The following is a 15,437-nucleotide window of genomic DNA, read 5'->3' as shown; positions in this document are numbered from 1 at the left end:
GAAAAAAATTCTTTAGTTTAGCAGCCAAGGCCCATCATAATCTGGGCTTTAACCTCCACTACCCTCTCCCCCACTACCCCACACCCTATGCTCTTTGTTCCAACCATAGCAATATCTACGTAAGTGGTCAAAATGTATCATGCAGGCAAAGACATGGAATGGGAAGTAGGGACTGGGCACTGAATACGTAAGGCTTATTGTTCTATGAATAAGGAATGATTTTTAAAGAAACATCCTCCTCAAAATCCAGTATTAAACATAACATAACAACATAATTTTGGGCAGGAGGTTAGGAACCCTCTAAGTCCATCAATGCTGAAGTTCTTATCTTGGTTGAAAGGAAGTGGTGGAGAGAAAACATAGGTATTAATAATCTTTAGCAGAGATTAGGGAAAATTAAGCAAAGATAAAAGATTTCATAAGTCAAGAGTAACTAAAAGAAAGCATAATAAACTAAACCAACCAACAAACAAAAAAACCCCACCAAATCCCAGGAATGCCAGGTTAGTTTAACACTCAGAAATGAATTAATGTAATTTACCATATTCACAGACTAAAAAAAAAGAAAAAAAACATATGATCATCTCAGTAAATGCAGAGAAAGCATTTGACAAAATCTATCATCCATCCCTGAGAAAAAGTCTCTGGAAACTAGGAATAAAAGGGAATTTGCCCAATCTGATAAAGGGTAATCTATGAAAATCTATAGCTAACATACTTAATGGTAAATAGTTAATGCTTTCTAAGTTTAGGAACAAGGCAAGAATGTCTCTTCCCACAAATTCTATTCAGAATTGTGCTGAAGTTTCTAGTCAGGGCAATAAATTAAGAAAAATACATAAAACAGCAGTCCCCAACCTTTTTGGCACCAGAGACCGGTTTCGTGGAAGACAATTTTTCCACGGACCGGGGTGGGGTGGGGGGAATGGGGATGGTTCAGGCGATAATGCCAATGATGGGGAAGCGGCAGCTGAAGCTTCGCTGGCTCGCCCACCCTCACCTCCTGCTGTGCGGCCCAGTTCCTAACCGGGGCTTGGGGACCCCTGGTATAAAAGACATCAGATTGGAAAGGGAGAAGGAAAACTGTCTTTATTCACAGTTGACATGATTGCCTACGTAGGAAATCTGATGAAATCTATTTTTTAAAAAGCTACTAGAAGTAATAATTTTAGAAGATCAGTATATAAAAATCAATTGTATTTCTCAATATTACCAACAAACAATCAGAAAATTTAAAAATATCATTTAGAATAGCATACAACTATGAGATGCTTAGGGAGAAATCTGACAAAAGATGTGCAAGAGCTGTACACTGACTACTACAAAGCATAGCTAAGAGAAATTAAAGAAGGCCTAAATAAATGGAGAGAAATAGAATATTTATGGGTTGGAAGATTCACTATTGTTAAGATGGTAATTCCCCCTAAATTGATCTGTTGATTCAATGCAGGCCCAATCAAAATCCTAGAAGTCTTTTTTTTAATTGACAAGCAGTGGGGAAAGGATGGTCTTCTCAACCAGTGGTATGGGGGGAAGTGGATATATACATGAACCAAAATGAATCCTTATCTTATACAATGTGCAAAAAATATTTCCAGATGGATTGCAGATTTAAATGAGATAGGTTAAATAATAAAACTTTAAAAGGAAAACATAACAGAATATCTTTGTGACCCTGAAGTAGACAGGCTTCTTAAGTAGAACGTAAAATCACTAATCATAAAGAAAAAATAAATAAATTTGGACTATATTAAAACTGAGGAAGCCTACTCACATAGTACACTATAAAAGAATAAAAAGTCAACTCACCAAGTGGGAGAAGGTATTTTCAGTACATGTATCTGACAAAGGACTCTTATACAACATATGTAAAGAACTTCTACAAATCAATATAAAAAAAGGCAATCCAGTAGATAAATTGGCAAAATACTTGAATAGGGACTTCACTAAAGAGGTTATCCAAATGGCCAATAGACATATGAAAATAAGCTCAAGTTCATTAGGCATCAGGTTTAATGCAAGTTAAACCCAGTATTAGAGACCACTGTGTACTAACCAGAATTGATAAAAGGATAAAGGAAATGTCAACTTCTGGTAAGCTTGTGAACAACTGGATCTTTATGCCCTGTTGGTAGAAGTGTAAATTCATGCAATTTGGAAAATCATCTGACAATTTCTACTAGTGCTGAAAACACATATACCTGATGACCCAACAATTCCATTCCCAGGTACACACCCCACAGAAATGTGAACCTATGTCCACCAGAAGTCGTGGACTAGAATGTTCATTGCAAAACTGTTCAGAATGGAAACCACTCAAAAGCCCATCAATGGTCAAATGGTATTCATTCCATCATGGTATTTCCATACAATGGAATACAACTTGGCAATGAGAATGAACAAATTACAGCTATGCACAACAAAATGGATGAATCCCACAAACAGAAGGGTGAGGAAAGTTAAACAGCCATGGGTGAACTCGCAGACATTGTGTGGGCAAAAGAAGCCAGGCTCAAAGGGGTATGTACTGCATGACATTTACATTTGCATTTATGGAAAGCACCAAGAGAAGCAAAGCTAATCTGTAGCGTCATAAATCGAGAGAGTGGTTATTCTGGGTTGGGGAGATAGTGGCTGGAAGGGGATACAGGGAAGCTCCTAGGGGTCTGGCCACGTTCTCCTTTATGGGCTGGGTCCTGTGGCACAGCTGGATTCAGTCTGTGGTCATTTAACATGCTATACACTCACAATATTTACAATTTGCTGTAGGTATACTGTATTCAGTTAGAAGGTTTCTATTGTTAAAATGAAATGACCATCAAGTGTTAAATAATAAAGAAAGAGAAGTTATATGGAATTCTGATAATTAAAAGCTAAAAGATCAGCACAGGCTTAGGTGCTATAGGAACTTGAAGGTAAGAGTGGCTGGTGTGGCCTGGAGAGCTGCCAGTGGTCTTTGTGGGGGAGGGGTACTGGAATGGCCTCAAAAGACAGGCAGCCTCTGGATGAAAGGGAATAGGTCCTTTGGCTCCAGATAAAAAATAACCTTTGAAAAGTGGGCCAACGATTATAGCCTATTCTTTCCACCCAGAGAAGTCTTTCTGACCAGCCCTTTAAAGGAAAAGATTAAAAGGAACTTTAAGCATATAGTGGGGATGGAGACACAACTGCATGATCTTAGTCAAGTTACTTTGCTTCTCTGAGACTCAGTTTCTTCATCTGTAAAATGGAGGGAAAAAGTGTCCCTTCAGAAGATTAGGGGAGTTACATATGATGGTTGACATAAAAATGTTGGTTAAAAGAAAATAAAAGATGGGCCCTAGACAGCCTTCCTTGGTCCCTAAATAAAGAGTGTATTATAGTTTCAGTTTAAGCTTAGACAAGCTTTTTCTGGACCTCCTCCCCACAAAGCACCTGTGGGTAACAATAATAGACATATAAATAGCAGACTTCAGACTCCCTGTCCCCCAGATTGGAGCTGCTGTTAATCAGCACAGAGGCTGAGGGCATTGGTGCTGGGATGATTCACAGAGAGGGCTGGAGTGGGTCTAGGCTCCTTACGCAGTTTATTAATTTAATTCCCTTTGGCGGCTCCATTCCCTGCCTGGAGATGAAGCAGCACTTTTATTTGAGGACAGAAAGCCTGCTCACGGTGGGTTCCTGAGTCCCCTGAGGCCAAACGTGCAGGATTCTTCAGATTCTGAGACTGCTCCCGCCCACTGAAATCTGGGAGGTGAATGTTATGAGTTGCAGGACTCCCAGGAAACAAGAGGTGGAGGGCGAACTCAAAACATCTATTGCCAAATCTCCCGCTTCTTGGGATTTTACCACCTCTTGCCTGGGGTTCTTGTGGGAGCCTCCTGAACTACCTCCCTGCCTCTAGACTCTCCTTATCACCACCCTCCACTCCCGCCATACCCCTCCCACCAGGGTAAGGGTAAAGCTCAAACTACAGAGCAAGCTATACAAGAGTCTTTGAGATCTGGCCTTGTTGAGTGCTGGAAGCAGGGAGACCGTTGAGGTTGCCGCTGTGTGCTGGGAGAGGGATGGTGGTGGCCCGTGCAAAGGCAGAGGCAGCTGAGATGCTGAGAGACTAGCTGTTGAAAAAGCTCGCAGGAAGTAGAATCAACGGGAAATAAAAAAGCAGCAGCAGGAAATAAAGTAAAATCAATAAGTAGGAGGATAAAATCAACAGGAAGTCAAATCAAACCAACAGAAAATAAAATAGAATCAACAGAAAGAAAATCATTTGGATGGTTTTTTTTGCGGGGGAGGAGTAAAGATGGGAAAGGAAGAGTAGGGAATCTCTCCCCAGATTCTTTCCTGGAACCAGTGTGGATGGGGTTGCCATTCCCTGTGATGGGAAACACAGCAAGAGGATGTCTTAGCCTGGGCCCCCTGCAGACAGAACCTGAGAGAAAGGCCTGTAGTGGGGCTGTTTATTGGAGAACATAGTACCAGAGAGCAGGAGGGAGGGCCTGGGGAAGTGAAACAGGAAGGGAGAACCCAATGCAAGGAGGCCTTATTAAACTGGCCACCACTCTGAGTGACTGCTCCATCCCATGGACACTCTGAGTCACTTTATGAAATGCTTCTCAGGACTGTGCTCCTGGGGGAAGGCAGTGGTGGCGTCGGCTCCTATCCCATTGGTCAAGACCTGCCCGTCGGTGTTAACTTCCCACACTTCCGGTTGGGCAAGGATGAGTGCCAGGATTGTGACACCCATAAGAGAAGACACCCATGTGTCTCTTATGCCCTGTCCCAGGGCGTAAGAGACACATGGCCAAAAGCTGAGACCAAGCAACCCCTGTACAAAGCTGATCAAAGCTCAGCAGAAATGGCCAGGGCAGCAGTGGCTGGAAAAGAGGTGAGGCGGCGGGGGGGTGAGAGCCTTGTACTCCGTTAGAGAGAGAGGTATGCAGGAGGCATCCCATACCCACTGCAAAGGAGAATATATTAAAATAGAAAGGTCATGCCCCTGTGCTTGAGGAGCCCACAATCGCATAGGAATGACACAAAAAGAGACAAATTACACACACGGTGTTAAGTGTGCCCTTACTGCTAATCTCTGTCAATGTCTATTTGCTTTGTGGCAGGTACTGATGTGAGTTAAGTGCTTTACCATGGATTTGTTTATTTAATTGTCACCGCAATTCTGCAGGGAGGTACTATTATTATCCCCGTTTCACAGAGAAGTGATGCATTGTCTGAAGTCATAATCTAGTAAATGGCAGAGCCAAGATGCAAATCTTTTAACCCCTTTGGAGTTATCAACGGAAGTAGAGGCTGAGTTTGGTGGATGGGAGGGGGCAGATCAGCCACGATACCTCTTTGTGTTTTTGCAAAGGTGTTTGCATCTGTGATTTAATCAACGTTAATAATACAAGGCAGGACTCATCATTATTATCTTAAATTTACTGAAGAGGAAAGAGAAGCCCAGAAAGAGGTGAAGCATCTTTCTCCTGGCCACCCAGAGCATCAGCGGTGAGGTCACTGCAGGATGTCGGCCAGAGGACAGAAGTGTAGCCCCCTTCCCCACCTCCGCCCTCTAAGTGGGCAGCCTGCTCCGGGAGAGGGATGACCAGGAGGGCCTGGGCCCACTGGCATTCCAGTGCTGTCCCCAAGTGAGTCCGGCACCACTAAACAGACTCAGTTTTACCTCTGGTAATTTCCTCCCTCCATAAAGATTTATCTGGGGCTACAGAAAAGAATGGATTCCTCAAAGCTGAAAGCAAATGCCCCTTGATTCCAGACACAGGGGGAAATATTTATCCTCCTTTAAATCACATCTCCTGGGTCTTTTTCCCCGAAAGCCAGTTTTGGGGCAGTGGGCCACCAAGCTTACGGCAGCAGTCACACTCCAGATAGCAGAAGACATTTGTGATACGACCCAGCAATCCCACTACTGGGCATATGCCCTGAGAAAACCATAATTCAAAAAGAGTCATGTACCAAAATGTTCACTGCAGCTCTATTTACAATAGCCAGGACATGGAAGCAACCTAGGTGTCCATCATCGGATGAATGGATAAAGAAGATGTGACACATATATAAAATGGAATATTACTCAGCCATAAAAAGAAACGAAATGGAGTTATTTGTAGTGAGGTGGATGGAGTTAGAGTCTGTCATACAGAGTGAAGTAAGTCAGAAAGAGAAAAACAAATACAGTATGCTAACACATATATATGGAATCTAAGGAAAAAAAAAAAAAAGGTCATGAAGAACCTAGTGGCAAGACGGGAATAAAGACACAGACCTACTAGAGAATGGACTTGAGGATATGGGGAGGGGGTGGGGTGAGATGTGACAGGGTAAGAGAGTGTCATGGACATATATACACTACCAAATATAAAATAGATAGCTAGTGGGAAGCAGCCGCATAGCACAGGGAGATCAGCTCGGTGCTTTGTGACCACCTAGAGGGGTGGGAGAGGGAGGGCGGGAGAGAGGGAGATGCAAGAGGGAAGAGATATGGGAACATATGTATATGTATAACTGATTCACTTTGTTATAAAGCAGAAACTAACACACCATTGTAAAGCAATTATACTCCAATAAAGATGTTAAAAAAAAAAAGAAGACATTTGTGTTCCCTTTGGTTTAAATCAAAAAAGAGAGTTTTCGTGAGGCATAGAGCAGCCTGGACAGTCATTGTCCCCAGGGTAGGTGGGTTCATCCTGGCGTAAAACCATGAAATGGACAAGCACGAGGTATATTATAAAGTAATCTCGTATATACACATTTATATGTATTTATACTCATATATATATGTATGTATAGTATATACATAGTATCTATATAGTGCTCATCAGGTGCCAGCCTCCTTGTAATCCTCTCAGCAGCCCTATGAAGCAGGTACAATTAATGTCCCCATTTTACAGAGGAGGAAACTGAGTCAAGCAGAGGTAAGTGATTATCCAAAGTCTCACAGGTAAGCAGGAGAACAGGGATTCAAGCCCAGGCAGTCTGGCCCCAGAGTTGTACTTTTAACCTCTAGCAAGTGTGACCTGTTTAGACAAATGAACATCGGACTGGACATTGGATTGGAGATGGACTGAGTTGGACAGGTTGCCCAGATGCAGCTCATTGAGGAAGATTTCTGTTGCGCTCACCCCTCCTGCCCATCCACCCCATCCCCTAAGTTATTCTGCAGGCAATATGACCCCAAGGGGTACTGGGACCCATGGCTTTGACCCCCTCTTTGCTGCTGGAGATGACCCATCTGGCTACCCTTCTTGTGACTCAGAGGTTATTTTCCCTGGAAATGTTTGCCATGAGCCTTACTCAGCTCCTTGGCCCAGTCGTCTTCTAGTGTGACATCAGGGCTTCAGGCTGGGGCCAAGGTCCCCAGACACCCACACCTGCCTCTGGAGGAGCAAGCATGAATAACTCTGCTTGCACTAGATCCTGGGGACAGAGGGTGGAAGGATGCCTTAGGAAGAACCCAGGTGCTTTCACCTGGACCTTAGTGGGGGATGCTTAAGAGTGAAGACTTTCGGACACCTGTTGCTTCCCAGCTGATGACCTTGGGTGATCTGACCCCTCCTGGGGCCTCAGCTTTCCCATCTACAACCTGAGATGATTCCTAAGGTTCTTCTTGTTTTATTTTAATTTTTTTTTATACATAGGATTTTATTTTGCACTGCTATAACAATTTCATTATAGTCCAAGGGAGAAAAAGAAAAAGAAGGATAAAACCACCACACTGAGCAAATTACTAAAGCTTTTCTACTTTTAACAGGATTTTCCATCTGGTAGATTTATTGTCATATCCCCTTCAAAACAGACAATATGCTCACCATATTTTAAAGATTATAGGTTGCCACTGAAAGAAAAATTTTACAGTCACTGTACATCAAGGTTGAAAAACTGTCCTGCGTGAAAAATATACTTAGAAATCATGTGAATAAAAGAAAAAGAAAACATGATTGTGTTCAAGGGAAGATTAAAGTCCTCATAATGTGCCATCTAAATGTGGACACTCATTCCTCCTGGAGCCGCTCAGGCAGAGGGAGTTCTTTCTTCTGCCCACCTCACTCATTATACTGTGTTTTTACCCAACAGTATGCATTAAGGCAAATAAATCCTTTTCTGAAGAGGTCTTAAAGAAACTGTGGACAAATAGCAAACTTTTGGCATTAAAACAGGTTAACACATACATAGCCTTTAGAATGTACATTAAGCATATTTCTCTTGGACTAGTGACAAGAAAAAGATGAACATGCTTGTTAACAATGTCAAAAAGTTTAAAATTCAGTGTCCAAGCAATTCCTAACGATGCTTCTGTAGCTTTAAGCTCTAAACAGTATAGAATTTATGCAAATGCATTAAAGAATCCAAGCTTGGCGAATTACACCCAAGCAGGTTATTAAACTATATCTACAGAAAGTAAATGATAAATACAGAATTAAAAGAGTCCTTCTGTTTTCCTTATAGCCTTGAAAACTGACAAACTTTTGAGGACAATTCCATAATATTAAACATTAGGTAACCACAGGTGTGGGGAAACCTAACTACACAAACCGATTTAAAATACTCAAGATGACTTTGTAGTGTTCAATACGATTCAGTTCGTAGGTAAGGGCACAAGACAACATTTAACAAAAATAATCACATCATTTGACCTAGAAATCAGATGCAAATAGATATGAATACAATCTCCAAAATCTGTCTTTTTAAGTGAACATTCATCATTTATTCAAAGCTACACAAGAATTTGAAGGATTAAAGTCTTCTTCTGTGACATAAAGCCATTTGGAAGAGTTTCATGTCTCAGCTGAGCAGGAGGAGAGGGTGAAAGAACAGGTGAGTAGCCCCTTCTGGGCAGCGAGACAGTGAAAACAAACTGAACAGCAGCTTTCCCCGGCCTGCTGTCCTCCCCGACTGCCTGCGTGCGTGGCCTTAGTAGCAGCGTGCTGAGGGCCAAGTTTAATGCCATTTGCCTCATTATTAATGTCAAAGACTCCTTGGATCTTTTCATAAATTTCTATTGCTGTATTAATAAATGCCTCTTCTACATTAGAAGCAGTCTTAGCAGAGGCTTCCATGAAGAAGTCCATATTCTCGTGCAAAAGTGTCACCTTCGTCTTTTTTTACTTCTCTTCTAAATTCTAAATCACTTTTATTTCCAATAAGCATAATGACCATGTTGGAATTGGAATGCTGGCGGGCATATTCTAACCAGGTTGTCAAGTGGTTGAATGTGTCTCTCCTTGTAATATCACACACTAGTAAAGTCCCTGCTGCACCTCTGTAATAACGACCTCGTGATGGAACGAAAGGACTCCTGACCTGCTGTATCCCCAATCTGAAGTTTTATCTGTTTCCCATCCATAGTTATCATTCGAGCACCGAACTCGACACCAACAGTAACGTCATGCACTGGCTGAAACCTCTTGTCTGTAAACTGTAGCAATAAGCATGATTTACCAACACCTGTGTCGCCGATGATCATGTACTTGAAGAGACAGGCGTACGCCATGGCCCCGGCCGCCCGGCGCCAGGGCACATGGTTCCTCCTCCTCCGCGCCCCTCACCCTGGCGCCGCTCGGCCTCGAAACGCCAGACTCCGCCCGCCGCCGCCGCCGCCGCCGCCTTCAGCCGCCCGGAGTGGAGGGCCGAGAGGAAGCGGGAGAAATCGACACAGTCGGAGGCAAGGCAGACAGCGCCCAGCGGAGCCCGGTTGAATGATAACAGCCACCGCGGCGCCTCCGCCCCGCCTCCCTCTTCTGGTTTTAAGAGCCCCCGAGTCTGAGCATCGTCTTCCGCCCAGAGCCTCCGATGGCTCCTGGATCCCTAGGGCCGTCTCTGGTCTCTTTTCAAAAGCAGGTAGCACACAGCTGGGTGATTCTTCAATGCAACATGCATTGCTACAGGGAGGGCGTAGGCTCATACCTTCGACTGCTCCAAACAAAATAGCCTTACAGTCTTTTATTATATTTTTTTTAAGAGGAGAATAAAAATGGAGAAGTACCCTGGTAGAATGTTGACTTTGCCTTCCTAGTTGAATCTAGGGGAGAATCCTTGCTGGAAAAAATGCCAACAAAATGTATCTTCTTATTTTTTAGGTTGAGAGTGAAATGGTGCATTTTCTAGGCAGTTATAGCTTCAAGACAAGTTTCCTATCTCCCCTGGTGGTAAGATGGCCACCCCTAAGCCCCTACCATGAAAAAAGTCTGTGGCAACCACTGGAGGGACACAAAGAGATAAACAAATTAGTGCAGCAAGGCCTTCCAGGTATTGTGATAAAGGTCTTTATAAATCATAATGGGGACACGAAGGAGAATCAGCTCCTCTTGGGTGGAGGGTTGGGTGCACATCTGCTATTAGTTAGGACAAGTAACCCTATCTGCTGTGAAAATAATGCCCCAAATTTCAGTAGCTTAATGCAATACAAATTGACGTCTCACTCCAACGTGGGCATTCTTGCTTAGGGGTGGTCTTTCCCCCGGCCATCCTGGGACCCTGCCATCCTATGGCTGTGCCATCCCCTGGGGTCTTGGAGTCTGCTGCTGGATCCTCTGTCTCTGGCTTGGAGATGGGAAAGAAGAGAGACCAAGCCCGAGAGGTTCTCATGGGCTAAGCTGTGAGCGACTCTCCTCACTTCCAGCTCACCGTCCAGAACTCAGAGACCCAGGTGCATCCAGCTGCAGAGGAAGATGAGAAATGGCGTCTAGCTGCATGCACAAGACGAAAGGAAGTAGGTTTGGAGCTGTCAGTCTCCACCACGAGCCTCCACACCAAATCCATCTTGTTCCCCTGCAGGTATGTGTTCCCATATGAGTGTGCACTCTTGTGGGGGGTGGTGGTCGGCGGTGTGGGTTGCAGCGCCGCTTCTTATTTAGAATTCCAGGCTGGAGCAGAAGGTTTTGGGCATAAAAGGTGCTCTGTACGTTTCTGTTGGCAGGTTGATGAGTGCATGAATTCTTGTGCTGGATCTTATTTGAATTTAATATAATTTTGAACTAACACTGTGATTTGCAAAGGCAAATTGTATACAAGAAGAGTTCTAACTGGCAAAGGAAAATTCTTTGAATGTAAAGGACCTTTATCCCTTGCAAGCCTACCTGTCCTGACCATCAGATCAAGTCTTAACACCATCATTCATGGGATGGAAGACTAGGGAGATGGTAGACGGAGTGAGCCGGATGAGTTAAAGTAGCCTGTATGCTATTGTAGCATGAGTCTAAAACCCTTATCTAAAATAGGGTGGCAAATATCATCATTCCGTGCAAAAAAGATGACTTTTTCTTTGGTAATAACTCTCATTTGGGGGCTCACGGTGGTAAGCATGGTAGGTCAGGACCTCTCCCTCCAAGGGCCATTTGCCATTAAGTAAAGACAAGCAAAGGATAGTGGGGGTAACAGCAGCTGCTGTTAAGGAGATCTTGAAACATTATCTAGACCAAAGTTTCTTAACTTCAGCACTATTGACATTCCGGGCTGGACCACTCTTTGTGGTGGGGTCTGTCCTGTGCCCTGTAGGGTTTTCAGCTGCCTCCCTGACCTCCATCCACTAGATGCCAGTGGCACCCTCACACACACATCCGAGTTGTGATGACTTAAAATCTCTCCAGACACAGCCGAATGCCCTTGGGGACTAGAATCACTGGAGTAGAGAACCCCTGGTCTAGGGAATTCCTCATGAGAAGTGCAGATGTGAGGGCTGCATTTCCTCGTTCTCGCTCCAGCTCTCTTTAAGGCGCAGCACACGAATCCCCAGGCACTACTGTACCTGTTTAAGGAAAACGTGGCCGAGAACTCTACCTGAGCTGTCAGCATCCCCCACCCCCTGAGCAAAAGGTCGGGTTGGAGGGATGGGGGTGAGCCATTCAGGCTGCCTTGAAGGGTCCGTTCCAGCAAGACTGTTCCATGCTGACATGCTTCACCAGGCAGTATCCACAGAGCCCATCCTGATGGAACCTGAAAGGGCATCTCTCCGGTCAGGTTCAGGGGACCTGGTCAGTTCCACCTACTCATGGAGAGAACCCCTCAGAACCAGGAGGCACTAAAGCCACCACATTCCTCAATCACCGCAGCTACCAGCGGGGCATCACCCTTCTTCTCTGCACCCGCTGCCTGAGCTCAGAGAGCAGAGAGCCTTGCTGAGTGTGACTCCTCTACCTTCAGTAACAAAGCTTGTCGAGGGGTTCCTGGGTCATGACTCTTCATGTCTGGTGTCTTCCTTGTTTCACCTCAACGACCTTGGAAGGTTCATAGAGTGAAGATCATTAGCTCCGTTTTATAGATGAGTAGACTGAGATGAAGGGAGGTTGAGTGACTTTTCCAACAAGAACTCAAACCTCAAATCATTCAGATCTCCAATGATGGTCCTTTGAGTCCAGGTCCAAGGGCTGTTTCTACACTTGCAGAGCTGCTGTTTACAGAGTTAGGTGGGATTTGGGGCTGTTCAATCCCTGCAGTCATTTGCCGTGGTGAACTCTGGGGGGCGTGTATGTCTCTCTCCCTCCCTTAGGCAGGGTGCCCTGGGGGTGGGAACACGATCTCTGGGATCTGACGGCCGTGTTCATGTTTTAGCTCCGCCGGACCCATACCTTCTCACCTTGAGCAAATGGCTTAACCTGCCTGACCCTCAGTTTCCCCACCTGCAAAACGAGGATAATAATAGTCACTACCTCCCCTGCTTGTTGTGAAGATGCCACGCGGAGCCGTCAGCACAGCGCTCGGCAGCTGTCCTGCCCACTCCCCGTGAGCTGTGATTGTCTCTTTTTTAAAAAATTTATTTATTTATTTATTTATTTATTTATTTATTATTTATTTATTTATTTATTTATTTATTTATTTATTTATTTATGGCTGTGTTGGGTCTTCGTTTCTGTGCGAGGGCTTTCTCTAGTTGCGGTGAGCGGGGGCCACTCTTCATGGCGGTGCGCGGGCCTCTCACTGTCGCGGCCTCTCTTGTTGCGGAGCACAGGCTCCAGACGCGCAGGCTCAGTAGTTGCGGCTCATGGGTCCAGTTGCTCCGCAGCATGTGGGATCTTCCCAGACCAGGGCTCGAACCCGTGTCCCCTGCATTGGCAGGCGGATTCTTAACCACTGCACCACCAGGGAAGCCCCTGTGATTGTCTCTTGACTGTTTTTCTGCCAGTTAACACAGCTGGCTCTGCTCTCCATGAAACGGGGGTGAACCCCTCATAGCAGAATGGGTATTGTTTTTGTTTTTGAGAAATGTAATTAAAATCTGGAAAGAGTTCACTAAATTCCAGACAGAAAATAAGCCCTCATTTATGTGGCTTGTCCCCTGAGTCTGTTGCATACACCATTCTTTAAAGTGTTCTCTCTCTCTCTCTCTCTGAGCAATTAGCATTTATCAATTTAGCCATTTTTAATGAAACAGGTGATTAGGGCTCAGTAAGCTGGCAACGTAAAGTAAGTAGAGGGCATGGAGGGTGGGAGTCCAGCTCAAAGGGAGGCCGGGGGGTTAAATGCATCTTTCAGAGGGTCTTGGGGGGTTCAGGAGGAACAGGACACTGGGACACGTGGACGATCGAGGGCTGGATGGGAGCTCCTATCAGCCTGGAATTGAACTGCAGGCGTCGCACTCATATTCACGTCTGAGCCTCACAGCCACCTAATGATGAGGAATGACTCTTCAGGAAGGTCTGAAAACCCCAGCCTGTCTCCAGTGAACTGATGGATTTATGGGCTTTTCAGTGCTGAGGTCCTTTAATTTGTTATCACAAATTTTGTGCCTTGTATATTATTATCTCCATTGACAGATGGGGAAATTGAGGCCCAGACTAGTTAAGTGTCTTAAACTGAAGCAGCTGTTTACTGCTTAAAGCAGCAGGGCTTTGTGGACACCAAGGCCTGCCCCTTACGCGGCACCAAGCTGTGTCTCAATCTCTATCAGAATAAGGTGGGACAGCCAGAAACGAGGTGGGTCTGGACCAAAGGAAAGACAATAGCATCTTCCTGGGGAGAGAGTTGCTGATGGATTCAATGGAGAAACAGCTTCACAGCATGTAGCACTTAGCATTTTGCATTCCTCCCGTCGTGGGCAGGCCAAGGTTTGGGAGACAGAGACGAATTAGATTGATGGGAACCAGAGGGGCTGAGTGGAGGCAAAATGGAAAAGAAGCCAACGTTTGGAAGGAAGGAGTGATCCTCAGGGCATGGACAACTGAGTAAAACAGTGGGCATCCAGAATACATTTGGAGAAGGAGAAACAGAAGCTGAATATGTAGTCCAAGCACCTTCCTAATTAGAATAACCAGAGGGATTGCAGAGAAAATGAGAAACGGGGGGTGAGAGTGACTTCTGTAACTCAGACCGTGGTAATAATGCTCATCAAAGACTTAAAATTCAGTTCTCCAAACAGCCAGGAAAGGGAACAATTTGATCCCTGTTTACTTTCTGTTTCTAGGCTCTGTTGTGTCCCCTTCTCAGAGCCACAAGGAGAATTTCAGAAGGCATCACCTGTGTTAAGCCAGCAGGCCATGGCTTCTATGTGGCTCTTTTGATGCTCTTAAATGGCCAATTTCCCTGTTACTGTTAAGACTATTATTAAGAATGTTTTATGTGAAGGAGAAACTATTTTCTCTCTTAATCAAGTTTTCTACCTTGGTCTGTAAAATAGAAACTTTTTTTTCTTTTGGAAATGTTGGAAAGTGGCTTCTACCCTTTAGTCCACTCCTATCAATTGACTACTTCTGGAAGCAGGAAGAATGACTTAATTGGCTGGAGGGATGGGTAAAGCGACTGTACATGAGTGTCTTGGACCCTTCTGGGCTCTTTCTATTGGCCTATGCAGACCCTAGAGGGTAGAGCTTCCCTCCCACTCCTCTCCTCCATGGGGTAAGCAGCCCTGGATGGGGCCCGGGCCAGTCCTGGTAACTCGCTAGACGCTTTCCTGGCCCCTCTCTGATTGGCAGGGTATGAGTTGGCCCCAATTCTCCTCTCGCTACTTGACTCCCCCATTGTGTAATTCCATGATCTGGGCTTCCCGGAGCAGGTGACAATTATGCTGAGATGTGAAGAACTCTTAGAAATTAGTCATGTGAAGACAGATTGGAGGAACAATCCAAACAGAGGACACAGCAAGGAGGTGTCAACTGAAAAAAAAGGCACAGCCTAAAAGTTGAGAGTTATGTTTTATTTGGTGGACAAATCTGAGGACTTAAGCCCAGGACACAGCATCTCAGATAATTCCGAGGGACTGGTCCAAAGAGGCAAGGGGGGAGCCAGGATATATAGGAGTTTTTGCAACAAAAGACCAGGTAGTCGGAACATCAAAAGATTACTGTTAATTAAAGAAAACCAGATATCTCAAGTTAATGAAATTAGCGCTGTTCTATGTATGGGAAGATGCAAAGTCTGGGCTTACTGAAATCATTCCTCTGATGTGCACTTCAGATATCTGGGGCCAGTATCCTGTGCTTTCTCACCCCGAGTTTCCTCAGGGCTCACCATCC

General features: G+C 44.8%; 1 pseudogene across 1 annotated transcript; it reads right to left on the bottom strand.

The window, feature by feature from the left end:
* Nucleotides 1–4,759: 4,759 nt before the first annotated feature.
* Nucleotides 4,760–12,758, bottom strand: LOC309625275 (ras-related protein Rab-2A pseudogene; annotated as a pseudogene). The gene has a single exon. The product of its transcript is annotated as a ras-related protein Rab-2A pseudogene (transcript).
* Between the last annotated feature and the right edge of the window lie 2,679 nt (nucleotides 12,759–15,437).

The sequence above is a fragment of the Balaenoptera borealis genome, assembly GCF_965194805.1.
Source record: "Balaenoptera borealis genome assembly, chromosome: 3".
NCBI classification, from domain to species: domain Eukaryota; kingdom Metazoa; phylum Chordata; class Mammalia; order Artiodactyla; family Balaenopteridae; genus Balaenoptera; species Balaenoptera borealis.
The sequence above is the reverse complement of the archived record's forward strand: the minus strand, read 5'-3'. Positions and strand labels throughout refer to the sequence as shown.